This window comes from Scyliorhinus torazame, chromosome 1 (assembly GCF_047496885.1).
Source record: "Scyliorhinus torazame isolate Kashiwa2021f chromosome 1, sScyTor2.1, whole genome shotgun sequence".
In the NCBI taxonomy this organism is placed as follows: Eukaryota; Metazoa; Chordata; class Chondrichthyes; order Carcharhiniformes; family Scyliorhinidae; genus Scyliorhinus; species Scyliorhinus torazame.
Window position 1 is genome coordinate 192,238,053 of NC_092707.1, and position 15,955 is coordinate 192,254,007.

Genomic DNA, 15,955 nt, shown 5'->3' on the forward strand with positions numbered 1-15,955 from the left:
TAGTGAACCAGCTGAGTCGATGATGGTTTGATTGTCACCGTTATTGACCCCAGGTTCAATTTCAGAATTTAATTAATTAATTTAATTCAAATTTCATGAGCTACTTTTTTAACTCATATCCCAAGGGGCCTCTGGAATCCTATATTATGAGTCCAGTGCCTTACCACTACATCGCGCCACCCTCCCCCCACCACCCCTCACTTCTCTTTGCTCCATCACACTGTTATGCTGCTGACACAGAGTCACTGGAGTTGCGGCCCACTGCTTTGTTGGAGCCTTTAGGCAGAAACTTCCCCTTCCTCCATTGGTTTGGTGGCGGGAACAGAAATTTGGAATCATTCCCACCGTGGCGCGGGGTGGGTGTTTACATGCAATCCACTCTTCACCTCATTAGTTATGCATCAGGTTGCATGGCGGGGCGGTCAGAAAGTCGGTTACATCACCATCAAGTCCGGGCGCCATATTTAAAAGGCATCCAAGGCAAGCCTTCACTAATATGAAGAAGGATGAGCAATTGGCAACCAGCTGCAGCTCGCTGCTTCAGCTGTGCATCCCTGGATGGAGACTACCGTGTAGGAAATGGGTCAATGATCTAATCCACGCTGCTGGGGCAAGTGAGTCTTCCACTCTCCCAACCCATAATCACCATTCATTTGTGTTTCTCTCATGGGACCTGGACATCACTGGAAAGGGCAGCATTTCTCTTGCCCAGCTCCAAATGTCCTTGACAAAATGGTGGGCTGCTGTCTTATTGAACCGCTGTTGCCCGTGTGCTGTCAGGAGGTCAGTTAGCAGCCACTGAATTGGCACCCTGAGACCTGCTCTTTTATTATACATGCTCACAAACCATCTATCTGTCTTTATGGAGGAGAAGGTGGCCAAAAACAGAAGGGAGAGAGAGAAAACTGGGTGTAGGTGGTGGACGCCTGATCACCGGCCCCTCACAGAATTTGAACAACAGGCTATCAAACTGGCAGAGGACAATCTTTACCAAGCCTGTACCAATGGCAAGGTCGGGTGCCCGCTTCCATCGGGTGAGGAAGCATGTATAATTCACACAACTGTGGAAAATCAAAGTGACTGCTGAGTGCCAAGTTTGAGCTAGCCTCGGCAGTCTCTCTTCTCTCCACCCCAGCCGGCAGAGATTGAGGCCATCCCATGCGCCTGAAGTACAGCCCAGCTCCCAGGACACCTCGGAAGAGAGTGAGGACGACGTTGAACCTCTACAGCCACCAGAGTGTTCACCTGCACCCTCCAACAGCCCAAAGACACACGTGTCGGAGGCTCATTCGGCTCGGGCTCACACTCTGATGGCCATTGCACAGACGAGTGTCCACAGCCGGAGGGGGCGGTGACAGCCAAGGTCTCAGGCACTTGGAGGACTGCTGGGGAAGAAGCCTCTGCTAAGGCTGACTCAGATGATGAACCTCTAGAAGAGGCCATAGAACAGATGCTGGAGTATCGAAGAGATGCAGGGGAACATCAGACAAAGGTGTCAGGAGCTCTCAGCACAGTGTAACAAGAGGAGGAAGAGTCCACCCGCGTGCTCTCGGATAACTTCGCTCCGAAATGCAAGTGCATCGAAGTCCCAATGGGGAGGCTGGTGAATGCGATGGGGAACATGTCCAGCAGAACACCCAATTTCTGACAAAGATGCGCTCGGACCTGCAATCTATCGCTTTAGCCATCGTTAACTTTTGTAGTGCCTACATGGGAGGGGAATGGGGCATTTCAACTTTCCTCCAGGTACTCTTCTCCTCACGGAGGGGATTGTGGACATCCAAAGGGTGGAGGACTGTTAGTCGGTCATCCTGTGAACATTCACCCAAAACACTCCATGGGTGTCCAGACATTCTCAGCCCCCTCTGTGTGTGTTCCCATTAGCTCCAGTTGCTCCGGCTGAGAAGGGTGCCACTGCATCCAAGCAGGAAACCCAAAGGAGAACGAGGTCTGCCAGGCCGCAGACCTCCAGAGGATTCCCACCAAATTCATTATAGGGCAAGGTTGCCTCCAGCTCTGCTGCGGATGTAGGGATATAACTAGATGTAGTGGTAGAGTTAATAAAATGATGAAGTATTGTATTAACACAGGTGGTAAGGGTGTACAATCATTGAATATGGTTTTTGCACTTCGAAATATCTAATTGGAAGTCTCCTGGACTTATTCTTGGTGCAAGTTGTTTTAATGGTTGAGTGCGCTCAACCCTTCCTGATGAGAACCAAGGCTGAGTCTTCCACCCCGTAATACATAGCTGCCCATGGAGACATCGCTCTTTGACAAGGGTGATGACTGCCATAGGTGAGAGGCCTCCCACTCACATTCTTCTGCTTGCCTCCACTTCACTCGGGACTCTATGGAGAGGCCCTGTCACAATGGAAAGAGTAAGCAGATGTGGCCTTGTCAGGCAGGTCCATTCCCCAGGGGGATGGAGGCTTGGAGCCACGATTTAGCTGCCATCCACCTTGAAAGTATCCCCCTCCTTCCCATCCCCCTTCTTCCCTAACTCTGTCTGGAGCGGATGGCCAAAGGCTCACAGTAAATGGTAGCTCTGCACCTTGCTGGGATCTCATTGTAGTGAGAACCCCCTGGGCCACACCTGCTGCCATGTGGCCTTCACCAAATACTGAGGATTTGAAAAGCAAGAGCTCTCATGCATTCGCCACATGATTATTAGGATTTTCCGTTAGTTGTCCACTTGTGCTGACATCCATTTCTACCCACTTGAGAAGACCTTCCCGCCTACCTGGTGTTTTGCCGTTGGACATGGAGGAGCTGGATCCATCTCAGTATGGCGCATGTATCATGTCAATTTGTCACTACTGCCATTTACCCTCCCCCTGTCACCCAACAACTTCCCCCCCTTACCATTAATGCCCCCCCCCCCCCCCCCAACAAAGTCAACTTCACTCTCCTCTTGTGAACCCTTGAGTCTTGCAACCCCCTCCCATTGTCCTGGACCCAATCACGGTCAATCTCCACATGCCATCTCTCCCCGTTGAGCCCACACTGACCTGCCCCACGCCCATTATCTGTGCCACTGTCGTTGTCCCTCTCAATGACCCCACTGTCTGAACTATACCCTCTACACCCAGACCTTGACCCTCCCACCTTGTCGCATCCACTCCCCCCTCTCATTAGCCCCTCCTATCATCAGCATCCCCAATTCACCCCCCAGGATTCTGATGTTGACTCGACTGACCATTTCCTCCGATACATTGCGGCCGCGTCCCACCCCCAGTTCCCCTTCCCAACATGCCTTTCTCCCTTCCACTTCATGCCTTTCTTCCCCTCTTACTCCATGCTCCCCTTCTTCTCATCCAGCTCCTCCATGTCTTCTCTGGACACATTCCCTCACCTTTGTCTCTTGCAACCATGCCCTTCCACTACGAGGAAAGTGTTTTAAAACTCTCCCTCACTGGAATCACACCATGATTATGCAGTTGGGTAACAGAATGGCATAACTTCTTGCTTGCGAGCTGGAAGATTTGATAGGGCGCATGATTCCAATCTTTTGGGATTTCAATGACCGTGCTTGAGATGCAAAACGGATTCCCCCCGAACCTCAGCAGGAAACCTATCATGACCGTTGGAAGAGGAACAGGCTGGTTTAGCACAGTGAGCTAAATAGCTGGCTTGTAATGCAGAATAAGACCAGCAGCGCGGGTTCAATTCCCATACCGGCCTCCCCAAACAGGTGCCGGAATGTGGCGACTAGGGGCTTTTTACAATAACTTCATTGAAGCCTACTTTGACAGTCAACAATTATTATTAGGGACTGGTTTAGCACAGTGAGCTAAATAGCTGGCTTGTAAAGCAGACCAAGGCCAGCAGCGTGGGTTCAATTCCTAAACAGGCGCCGGAATGTGGCGATGAGGGGCTTTTCACAGTAACTTCATTTGAAGCCTACTTGTGACAATAAGTGATTTTCATTTCATTTCAGGAAGTTCCTGACCTGATTTCCTGACACCTGCCAAAGCTTCCGCTTATTCACCCACTGTGAACCCTGCCAATGGTGGAAACGGAAGATTCTGCCCTTTGTGTAGGCAAGTCACAAAATACTCGATTGTCTTTGTGAGGATGCAGGAACACTTCCAACCAATCTACAAGCTCATCCCTACACTTCCAAAAACACCTGGCCAAACTTCCTGAGACCTTGCAATAGCAGGAGTTATTCTAAAATGCCTACCGCCTGCAAAGGTCGGTGGACCTTCACAAAACATATATTGCTGGGTCCATCTTTGGCTGAACATATATTCTCCGGTGAGTAATAAGTGAATATGTTGAATCAACCTGTACGGTCCAAGTATGCAAATAGAGTTTCAATTCAGCTGGTAGGACTGAGTGACATCATGGTATTTGGGAGGTTTGTGGCTTGCACAGGGGATATCAGCGTCAGTGCCCGTTCCAGCATGGCATGTTGCATGAGCTATGCGGAAAGCAGCAGGAGGCACTGCATGGACCACTCTGAGAGTTTCCAGTTTTGAGCGGGCACCACGGACCAAATTTCTACGCCTGTTTAAAATTAGGACTCCACAATATAGAATAGTTAACACGACATAGGAAATAATCTATCAATTACTTGTCAAAATAATTTCCGGGCAGCACGGTGGCACAGTTGGTTAGCCCTGCTGCCTCACGGCGCCAAGGTACCAGGGTTGATCCCGGCCCTGGGTCACTGTCCGTGTGGAGTTTGTACATTCTCCCCGTTGTCGTGTTGGGTGCTCTGCTACACAGACAAACCAACACGGTTACAGAAGGTATAACTCAGTTTTATTACTAACAATATTAACCTTTGTAAACTGGTTACTGTGGTTCGTTCATTACCCTCTAACCTGTGGACACAGCCCTAACACTATCTTGGAGAGGCACTCAGCACATGGTGAATGTCTGAGTGGCTTGCTGTGAGCTCTGTGCCCTAAGCTGTCTCCTGCTGGTATGAATCGGAAGTGCCGTGTTCCCCGTTTTATAGTGTGTCTGCTCTTGCTTGTGATTGGCTGTGATGTTGCGTGTGTATTGATTGGTCCATTGTTCTGTCCATCAGTGTGTATGTGTGTTTGCACCATGATGTTTATCTGAATATCATGACATCCCCCTTTTTTACAAGAATATGTGCCGATGTGGTAATAAATATAGATGTGTACTGAGTGCAGCTGAATGTGTGTGTGTGCAATATCTACAACATGTACATGAGGCTAAACTATATACATAGGAAGGTGCCAGGTGCAACATAGCAACGAGGTTGTACCATCAACAAAACAAGTGTAAACATCAAGCATCAAAAACGAACTCCTGTAACGACAAAAGAGAAACTTATTAACATAGTGGCATAAAACTTTTAGTGAGTCCAATGTTCAAACAGGCTCATAAGTCCAGCCTAGTAGGTGGGCGACGAATTCGGGTTGACCGCCTCAAGGGTGGGTCAGGAACAACCGGCTGAGGAATGGGCCTGGCCACAGGCAGCAGAGGAGTGGGCATGGTGGCAGGAAGCTCCACAAATTCGACATCAGGAACAACAGGAGGGCGTGGCACTGGCGTATGATCATGGAGCCAGCGCGGAAGCAGGCGAAGAGCCCGGCGATTGCACCAGCGAATGGAGCCATCAGGCATGCGAACCAGGAACGAGCGGGGAGCCATGCGTCGGAGAACTTCTGCAGTTGCCGACCAGCCACCCTCCGGTAGGTGGATGCGGATGTTGTCTCCAGGCGCCAAGGCAGGAAGATCAGTTGCCCGAGTGTTGTGTGCCACCTTCAGCTGAGCACGCTGCTGTCGCATCCTTTGCAGTACTGGAATGTGGTTGAGTGTAGGGACAAGAATGGATGGCACAGTGGTCCTGAGGGCGTGATCCATCAACAGCTGGGCTGGTGAGAGGCCAGTGGCTAGTGGGGCCGAGCGATAGGCCAGCAGGGCTAAGCAGAAATCTGATCTGGCATCAGCAGCCTTGCAGAGGTGCCGCTTGACGATATGAACGCCCTTTTCCGCCTTGCCATTGGACTGGGGATGCAGAGGGCTGGACGTCACGTGTGTGAAGCCATACGAGGCAGCAAAAGAAGACCATTCTTGGCTTGCAAAACAGGGCCCATTGTCCGACATGACAGTGATCGGAATGCCATGTCGAGCGAAGGTGTCTTTGCATGCCCTTATGACAGCAGACAATGTTAAATCGTGCAGGCGTATGGCCACTGGATAATTTGAAAAGTAATCTATGATGATTACGTAGTCCCTGCCAAGCGCATGAAAGAGGTCCACACCTACCTTAGCCCAGGGGGGTGTCACCAGCTCATGGGGCTGAAGCGTCTCAGGGGGTTGCGCCGGCTGAAACCTTTGGCAGGTGGGGCAGTTGAGCACGATGTTGGCAATATCATCACTGATGCCCGGCCAGTATACAGCTTCTCAGGCCCTGTGTCTGCACTTCTCAACCCCGAGATGGCCTTCGTGCAGTTGGTCGAGGTCCAGCTTGTGCATGCTGTGTGGAATCACAATCCGGCCTGGCTTTAGGAGGACACCGTCAATGACGGCCAAGTCGTCCTGGACATTGTAGAATTGTGGGCACTGTCCTTTGAGCCACCCTCCCGTCATGTGGCGCATCACACGTTGTAGAATGGGGTCAGCCGCAATCTCCCGGCGAATACGGGCCAGACTTGAATCATCAGCTGGCTGATTGGCCGATGTGAAGTCCACATGCGCTTCGACTTGACAGACGAACCCCTCCGAATCGGGCGGTGTGCTTACTGCTCTGGATAGGGAATCCGCAATGATGAGGTCCTTACCCGGGGTGTAGACCAGTTGGAAGTCGTACATCCGGAGCTTGAGTAGGATGCGCTGGAGGCGAGGGGTGATCTCGTTTAGGTCTTTATGTATAGTGCTGACCAGGGGATGATGGTCGGTTTCCACGGTAAACTGGGGGAGACTATACACGTATTCTTGGAGCTCATCTATTCCGGTCAACAAACCCAGGCACTCCTTCTCGATCTGCGCATAGCGCTGTTCTGTGGGGGTCATGGCCCACGAGGCATAGGCGACCGGGGCCCATAATGGAGTGTCGTCCCGTTGCAGGAGTACCGCCCCAATGCCGGACTGGCTGGCATCAGTCGAGATCTTCGTATCCCGAGAGGTGTCGAAGAACGCCAATCCGGGGCTGTGGTGAGCTTAATTTTGAGCTCCTCCCATTCCTTCTGGTGTGCGGGCAGCCACTGGAACTCCGTGGACTTCTTAACTAGGTGGCGAAGAGCCGTTGTGTGGGAGGCAAGGTTGGGAATGAACTTCCCCAGGAAGTTGACCATCCCGAGAAAGCGTAGCACTGCTTTCTTGTCTGCCGGCTGCGGCATGGCTGTAATGGCGCTCACTTTGTCTGCATCCGGACGCACTCCCGACCGGAATATATGGTCCCCCAGAAAAATTAGGTCAGTTTGGCCGAAGGAGCACTTTGCTCGGTTGAGGCGCAGGCCGTGTTCCTGTATCCGCGCGAAGACACGCTGGAGATGACTGATGTGCGCCTGTGGTGTGGTGGACCAGATGATGACGTCGCCAACATAGACGCGCACCCCTTCAATGCCCTCCATCATCTGTTCCATGATTCTGTGGAAAACCTCGGATGCCAAAATGATGCCAAACGGCATTCTGTTATAGCAGAACCTGCCGAAAGGAGTGTTGAAGGTGCACAGCTTTCGGCTGGACTGATTCAGTTGGATCTGCCAAAAACCCTTTGAGGCATCAAGCTTTGTGAAAAGTTTAGCCCGGGCCATTTCGCTCGTGATATCCTCCCATTTGGGTATGGGGTAATGTTCCCTCATGATGTTGTTGTTTAGATCTTTCGGGTCGATGCAGATCCAGAGTTTGCCAGAGGGCTTTTTAACGCACACCATGGAGCTGACCCATGGCGTGGGCTCTGTGACCCGGGAAAGCACTCCTTGGTCCTGGAGATCCTGCAGCTGCTGCTTGAGGCGGTCTTTGAGTGGTGCTGGGGCTCTACGAGGTGCGTGAATGACCGGGGTGGCATACGGTTTGAGCCGTATTCTGTAGGTCTAGGGCAGTGTGCCCATGCCTTCGAATGCCTCCCGGTTGTGGGCGAGGGGCGAGTGGAGCTGTGCCCTAAATTCAGCATCCGGGAAGTCTGACGTGTCTTCTGGAGACAGAGCGTGTACCCGCTGAACGAGGTGGAGAACCTTGCACGCCTGTGCGCCTAGCAGGGAGTCCTTTGATGAACCAACAGTCTTGAAGGACAGTGTCGCCTTATACGCATTGTGCGTCACCTGGAGCTGGCAGGATCCCATGGCCGGGATAACGTTTCCGTTATAGTCGACCATCTTACAACAGGATGGCCGAATTGGTGGTCTGACCTTCAAGGCGTAGAAGGCTGACCATGCTATCAGGTTGGCGGAGGCACCAATGTCCAGACGGAATGTGATTGGTGATCGGTTGACCGTTAGGGTGGCACACCATTCATCACCCGGATTGACACTGTTCACTGGCATCGGCTGGTGGGTCCTGCTTGGAGACATCCGGTTCCTGTCGATGACTGCAACGCGGAAGGCTTCCCGGTCGTCTGTATCGCCGGTCTGAATATCGTCTGGGTATGATTCGGAGTATGGAGGCTGAATGGTCCACACATCCCTGCGAGGCTGTCGGAATTGGGGAGCGTTGGCAGGTTGAGCTGCTCGGCAGCAGGCAGCGTAGTGGCCCATCTTGCCACAGCGGAGGCATTGTCGGTTCTTTGCTGGACATTGCCGCTTTAAATGTGCGGATCCACAGTTGCCGCACGTCGTGACGTCATGGCGTTCGTTCGGTCCTGCGTAGAGCGTGCCTGCGCGTCACGTCCCTCTGCTTCGACGTCTCTTTTGGCGCATAAAAGCGCGGGCAGCCGCGAAAAGCGCGCAAAATGGCCGCCCTCATCCGGGCCGGGAGGAACTCGATGGACTGGACCCGCTCGGCTTTGTAGGACCCCCTGCCCTGCCGATTCGGCCGCATAGGACCCCGGCCATGCTGATTCGGCCGCTTGGAATTGGGAGTAGCGGCTGGTCGTGTTTTCATGGAGGACGCAGGCTTCGATGGCGGTGGCTAGGGTGAGACTTTTTATCTTGAGGAGCTGCTGGCGTAGGGTGCCCGAGGTGACCCCAAAAACTATCTTGTCCCAAATCATGGAATCGGAGGTGGCCTCGTAACCGCAGGACTGCGCGAGGATACGGAGGTGTGTAAGGAAAGATTGAAAAGGCTCATCCTTACCCTGCAGGTGCTGCTGGAAGAGATACCTCTCGAAACTCTCATTTACCTCGACGCTGAAGTGTTGCTCGAGTTTGAGAAGGACCGTGTTGTACTTTGTCTTGTCCTCCCCTTCCGCGAACACCAGGGAGTTGTAGATGTGGATGGCGTGTCGCCCTGCCGTGGAGAGGACGAGGGCGATTTTCCTGCTGTCCGAAGCATTCTCCCTTTCTGTGGCTTCTAGGAAGAACTGGAAGCGCTTTTTAAACAGCTTCCAGTTAAAGCCGAGGTTTCCAGCGATTTGAAGCAGCTGCGGCGGGCTGACGGTGTCCATGGCGCAGGATGGTGGATTCCTGAGGATGCGTAGGTAGGTCTCACAGGTACTGGGTTCCAATCCTGGTACTATGTCGTGTTGGGTGCTCTGCTACACAGACGAACCAACACGGTTGCGGAAGGTACAACTCAGTTTTATTACTAACAATATTAACCTTTGTAAACTGGTTACTGTGGTTCGTTCATTACCCTCTAACCTGTGGACCCAGCCTTAACATTATTTTGGAGAGGCACTCAGCACATGGTGAATGTCTGAGTGGCTTGCTGTGAGCTCTGTGCCCTGAGCTGTCTCCTGCTGGAATGAATTGGAAGTGTCGTGTTCCCCGTTTTATAGTGTGTCTGCTCTTGCTTGTGATTGGCTGTGATGTTATGTGTGTATTGATTGGTCCATTGACCTGTCCATCAGTGTGTATGTGCGTTTGCACCATGATGTTTATCTGAATATCATGACACCCGTGCTTGTGTGGGTTTCGCCCCCACAACCCAAAGATGCGCAGGGTAGGTGGATTGGAATCGCTAAATTGCCCCTTAATTGGAAAAATCAATTGGGTACTCTAAATTTATTTTAAAAAATAATTTCCCACGCCAATTTGTTTTGCAAAGAAATGGGGCAGGGTTCTCCATTTCTGGGACTAAGTGTTGACGCCAACAGAGAATCCATGGACTTTTACGACAGAAAAGCCGGCACCATACTGGACCGATTCCACTACCTTTGAGGGGCTAGCACCGGTGCTGTGTGGAGCACACTCGATTCCACTGAAGAATGGTGCGGGATACACTGGGTCTATGATCGACACTCGAGAAGCTGACAAGCTGCAGCTACACATACACATTACCCGCCCTAGACACACTTATCCAAGCCAAAAAGATGGCACTAGTTGTGCTGGGGCACGCCCATATAGCTGACGGGTTGGCTGGGGCCAGAGAGCACTTATGCGCCTTGGGGGTTGACACCTATGCGACCCGTGGCACCAGGTTCAAAGTGGGCTGTTAGTGGTGTGTGCAGCGGCATGGCTGCCTTGTCGGCTGCGGCAAAGGTGCTCCATGTCCATCCACCCTGACCCCACAGCCCACCTCCTAGCCACCCCCCGCTACTCCCACTGGCCATGGTGGATGTCCCCAGCCATCAGCACAACTGTCAGCAAACTATAGCCATGTTGGACACTTTCTGTACCCCCCCCCTCTCTCTCCCTTAGTAGCCACCACACCGGTTTCATGATTTTTAAAAGCAGAAGTGAACCACGCCGTCGGGAACCCGGCCCATCGGAGGTGGAGAATAGAGGAGGTGCCGGAGAATCCCTGGTCAGGCCTGCTAATGATATGCAAACGGTGATATGCAAACATGTACATGAGGAGTGAAACGCCATTTTCGAGGTGAAGGAGAATTACAATTTGGCGTCAAATCGGTGTCTGCCACGATTTTGGCGTCGGAACTGATTCCCCGTCAAATCACATTTCCTGATTTGGGCGTCGGCCAACGGAGAGTCCCGTCCATTCTCGTTTCGGGCTCCCTGTCCTTGTATCTTGGAAAGAGTCATGGGAATGAGTGTGTCTTTCCATCAAATAACAAACAGCAGATAATATTCTTTCCAGGGCACAAAATGGCTGTTCCCAGCCAGCAGAAAACATTCACTTCAAAACTTGTTCTCAGTGAACTGATGAAATGATAAATGAATCAATATACCGAAGAGGTCATCGAAGGAGTCGCACTGTATGCTACTGAGAATCAATTTTATGCCTGGAGTTTCCTTCCGAACAACATTAAATTGGAATTTGGTGGTTCCACCTCCTTCTCCACACAGGCTTTGCACAATATCACAGCTTCCCCTCAGCAGGACATTAAACAACAGAATTTGTTCAGGATTTTGGGCCAGGTTTTCAAAGGGCCATAGAGTTGAGGCAAGTGCAGGCAGGAATTCAAAATCACATCCCCAAAGCCATCTTGATACCTCGCCTCGGAAACAGTTGCGAATTGTGAGAAGATTGGGGGAGGGGGAGGGGGGAGGGAGCAGGAAATGCAATCGCTGCCAATTAACGGCTCCTTTCCTTAAATGGTCTGTCCCTTCAGGAATGTCATTTTTAATTACGTTTTTGGCAAGCCTGTACAGGCTTGAGCACCTTTATGTTCAATTGTTTTCATTGTGGGGCCCAGGCAAATTGCTTAGAAGTGTTTTTTAAATTTACTCCATAGTATCAACGGGCACCAGCACAAGCACCGCTCCTACTCTTCTCATCCATGGACACTTCACATCGCATTCCACCTCAACAAACTGCCTGATGTAATATGCACGGCAGTAGCGATCGCCAACATGGCTGCAACCTGCCTTGCTGCTAGCCTCCGACAGGCAGCTCCTACCTTCTGGAGACCTTCAGCATTGGGTTGTCAACCTTCCCAGAATGGCTGGGAGTCTCCTGATTTAGCATCAATCTCCGAGTGGACAAAGAAAGCGTCTGAGGAGATTTTAAAAACTATATTCCATTGACGCCATTGAGTGATTTTGCCCAGTTTGTTCCACAAGCTTCATCACTGCTGAAGCCCAGAAAGAGGGTCCCTTGGCATTGGCTGGGAAATGTGGTCTCTTGATCGTTGCAAGGCAGGGAGTGGGGAGATGGACGGAGAGCAGGCTAGAACTCCCTGAAGGGACTGTGGCCAAGATGGGGGAGTGGGTGAGGTTGGTTGTGGGTGGTAGTGATCTGACTTGTCCATTGAAATGCCAGACGTTGAGGTGTAGGTAGAGCAACAACTGGGTATGGCTGTGACAGAAGTTAAGGAGCAGTTCAGTTAAGATTTAGATTTTCTTGTTGCTGATATTTCCATTATCTCTCCTCCTTTAATTGCAGTGCAAGGACAGCAGTAAGATGAGGTGGGGCAGTATTTGTATTCATGTATTTCCATTCGTACAGGCAACTCATAAACCTAGAACCTGCTTGTGCCATGTCGTTGGCTTTCCATGAAGACACATCCGCCGCACCTCCCAGAATGTGGCCAACCAAAGTTGGCAACCTTATCTCAGCACCTCTAATTGGGCATCAAGCTCACCTCACATTGGCTTGGGGCTGGTTTAGCACAGGGCTAAATCGCTGGCATTGAAAGCAGACCAAGGTAGGCCAGCAGCATGGTTCAATTCCCGTACCAGTCTCCCCGAACAGGCGCCAGAATGTGGCGACTAGGGGCTTTTCACAGTAGCTTCATTTGAAGCCTACTTGTGACAATAAGCGATTTTCATTTCATTTCATTGATTATATTCAAACACAGCTCTGCGAGGCCAAAGCAAAGCAGTTCAGGCGGGGGTTTGGGACCCAGAATCCATCCAGGTGTTGGGTTCTTGACCCTGTCTTGAAAATCCATCCCACAGTGCCTGCTGCTCTGCGCAGTAATTAGTCGGTTCATTTTGTAAAATGACTCATTCTTTGATCACCTTTCTTCTTTGCGGGTGCATTCCACCTCCTCACCGGCTCCTTCATGTCTTACCACAAATTGATAATGTGCTGCATAGGGATTTATAGATGTGAACTCTTGGTCGGTCATGCTTTGACTGGCCGCATTGATTCTATAAACATCGAAGTATTATTAACTACCAGTTTGAATAATGTTTTTAAAAAAAATTTAGAGTACCCAATTATTTTTTTTTGCAATTAAGGGCCAATTTAGCATGGCCAATCCACCTAACCTGCACAAGTTTTTTGGTTGTGGGGGTGAAACCCAAGCAGCCACGGGGAGAATGTGCAAACTCCACACGGATAGTGACCCAGGACCGGGATTTGAACCCGGGTCCTCAGCGTCGCAGTCCCAATGCTGCGCCACCGAGCTGCCCTTACCAGTTTGAATAATGACCTAATTTGAACTGAGCAAATGTAAATCTTTGTGTATGAGGTGGGTGGGGTGAGATGTAGACTTCAGGAAGGTAGAGAGAGGTAAACAATCAGAAGTATGTCCATTAGGGTTCACTGTGTAGAAGTATGAAGTGATAAACTTGGGAGGAATAATATCAGAGGAAAACACACTATAAATGGCAAGATCTTTCATGCTACAATGCACATATTCTTGAAATTAATAAAGCTTTTAAACTGACATATTGGGAGCCTGTACAATCTGTAATCAGAGTATTATACTTTCAAAATTAGACAAGAGGCATGTTAACGTGCAGCTATGTCACGAGATTGCTAAACCCTAAATTGCCAGAATTGTAATTACAACGACATCTCTACAAAGATACTTTAAATGGAACATTATAGCCCCCACTGCAAGGTTACAGGGTAAATTAGCATTTTAAAAACTTAATAAGCAGAAACAATTTCATGATGAGTTCAGGTAATTACTGAATCTGAATGTAATAGGTGCAAGTCATTCACTCAGACTGCAATATTGCCCAACAGTGATAACAAAAGGTCATAACTGTTTGTGTACCTTTTATATAATGTATCATTGTGTGGACAATACTGACAGAGGACTGAAATAACAACTATCACAGGATGATTCAGCAGGGCTTCAATGAGTTGAAAGATACAAATGAATAGAGCACAGGGCAGCTTTAATGATTGTGCTTTATTTACCTCAAAATGGTACCATTACTGATAGAATGGTGTCTCCAGTTCTGTACTGCTGTTCCCTCCCATGTACTGCAGTGACAGCTCTCCACCCACCATTATCCACAGTAATCACATTGGCATTCCTTTGAATTTATGCTTTGCCAGCACAAACCAGGAAGATAATAGAAAATACAAGAGAGAATTGAAAATCCTAATATGGGAAGCAGTGAGAGGTTATGAGAAAAGATTAGCAGGTAATGTTACATTGAACCTTTTAACATTTTACGAATGCATAAAGTATATAAAGTAGCCCTTACATTGGTTTTGAAATTCTGTGGAGATTCGCTTGATCTTTCACCACAATTTGATGGTAAACTTGTGTAAGTCCATCTCTGTTGCAGAAGGTGTTAAACCAGGATGATAGCAAGGGAGAGCTGAAGGCGCATCACTGTGTCTATTTAAAAATGAGTTTATTGACAAGGTTTCCAGTATTTACGTCATGACTTACCAGGAAGGCACATTGCCTCACTGGGCAGCCTGTCTACTCCCTACTGTGCCCTGATGTGAGTGCCACATCATCATCACCTGCCCGATAGATTAGCGTATGCATTCTGTTGACTCTTTGCACGACAATCTCCCTTCAAGTACACCACCTTCGTTTCAACAACAATATGGAACTAACTCTTCAAATATTTACATCGTCTTAGGTTTCAAACTATTTACATTACTGCCTCCTTTTCCCTGCTCTCCCCCCACCGAGTCTCCCAGCTACTCTGCCCAAATGTGTCCTGGTGACTGCTCCACTGGGTCGGAGGACTGGGTCCAGGGGTGTGCAACAGTTGTCAGAGCATCCACAGTGTTTCAGGGGTCTGGGTGTGAGTGTGGTGAGGGCTCTTCAGTTTCTTTGGATAGTACAAGGCTGCGACTGGGCCAAAAATGAATGCAGGTGTTCCATGCTAGTGAGAATGAGATCTTCAGCATTTCAGTCCCAGATCCAGATTAATTGGCCCAACATCAATGGTGGCAAAGCTTTCTCTCTGTGTGTCACTTTGTTTTTCTCAGGGGTTCAACTCCTTCACCCTCATTACATTCTGGTCAGCGAGGATTATATTGCAGCTTAAGGCTTGCCAGCTACAGGGGAAACTGTGTTGTTAAACATCAGCCCACAAGAACCTTTGCCAGAGAGAATCCATTGGTCAAGGTAGTAGCCTAATACTGTGAGAGTTGCAATGCTAATCTGAATTCGTGGACATTAAGTCCTTACCCATGCGGACTGCACCCTTAGCTTCCCCAGTGGCTTGTTGGTGAAGAAGAGAGCTTGTGACATGAGAGATACCATTATGAACAATGAACTGTCGTAAATTGACCACACTTGGAGACAGAACTCCTACACTTTAACCCAAATGGCATCCTCTTTTTAGGAGCATTGAAGCATCCTGAAGCATCATGGCGGATATGGACAGGAGACCCAACAATCATGGAAAGCGCTTCCACCTCTGACACCAATGTGGAATCATGGGCAACAGCTTGGCCGACCAGGATCCTGGAGGGAGATTCTGCCATAGTTTGTGACTTCCCTGGGACAGAAAATAGCAACATATTAGTACCACATCAACCAGAGGTGAAATGATTCAATAAGGATAGGCATCTTAACAATCTACATGGAATTGAGGAACGTGTGAGGGGTTTGTGGTCTTTTTCCACCTGGAAAGGCAGCTCAGTCAGATAATCAGAAAAATGCTCGACAACCCACACACCGCAAGTACCTCTTTCTCAATAGTGGCATATCTTCATTCTGTTTCCGAGAGAGATCTCAAAGCAAAATAGACAAGTTTCTTATCTTTGTTCTTTTGCAGCTGATGAGAACACCACCAAGGCCCATGGAGGAAGTGTCTGC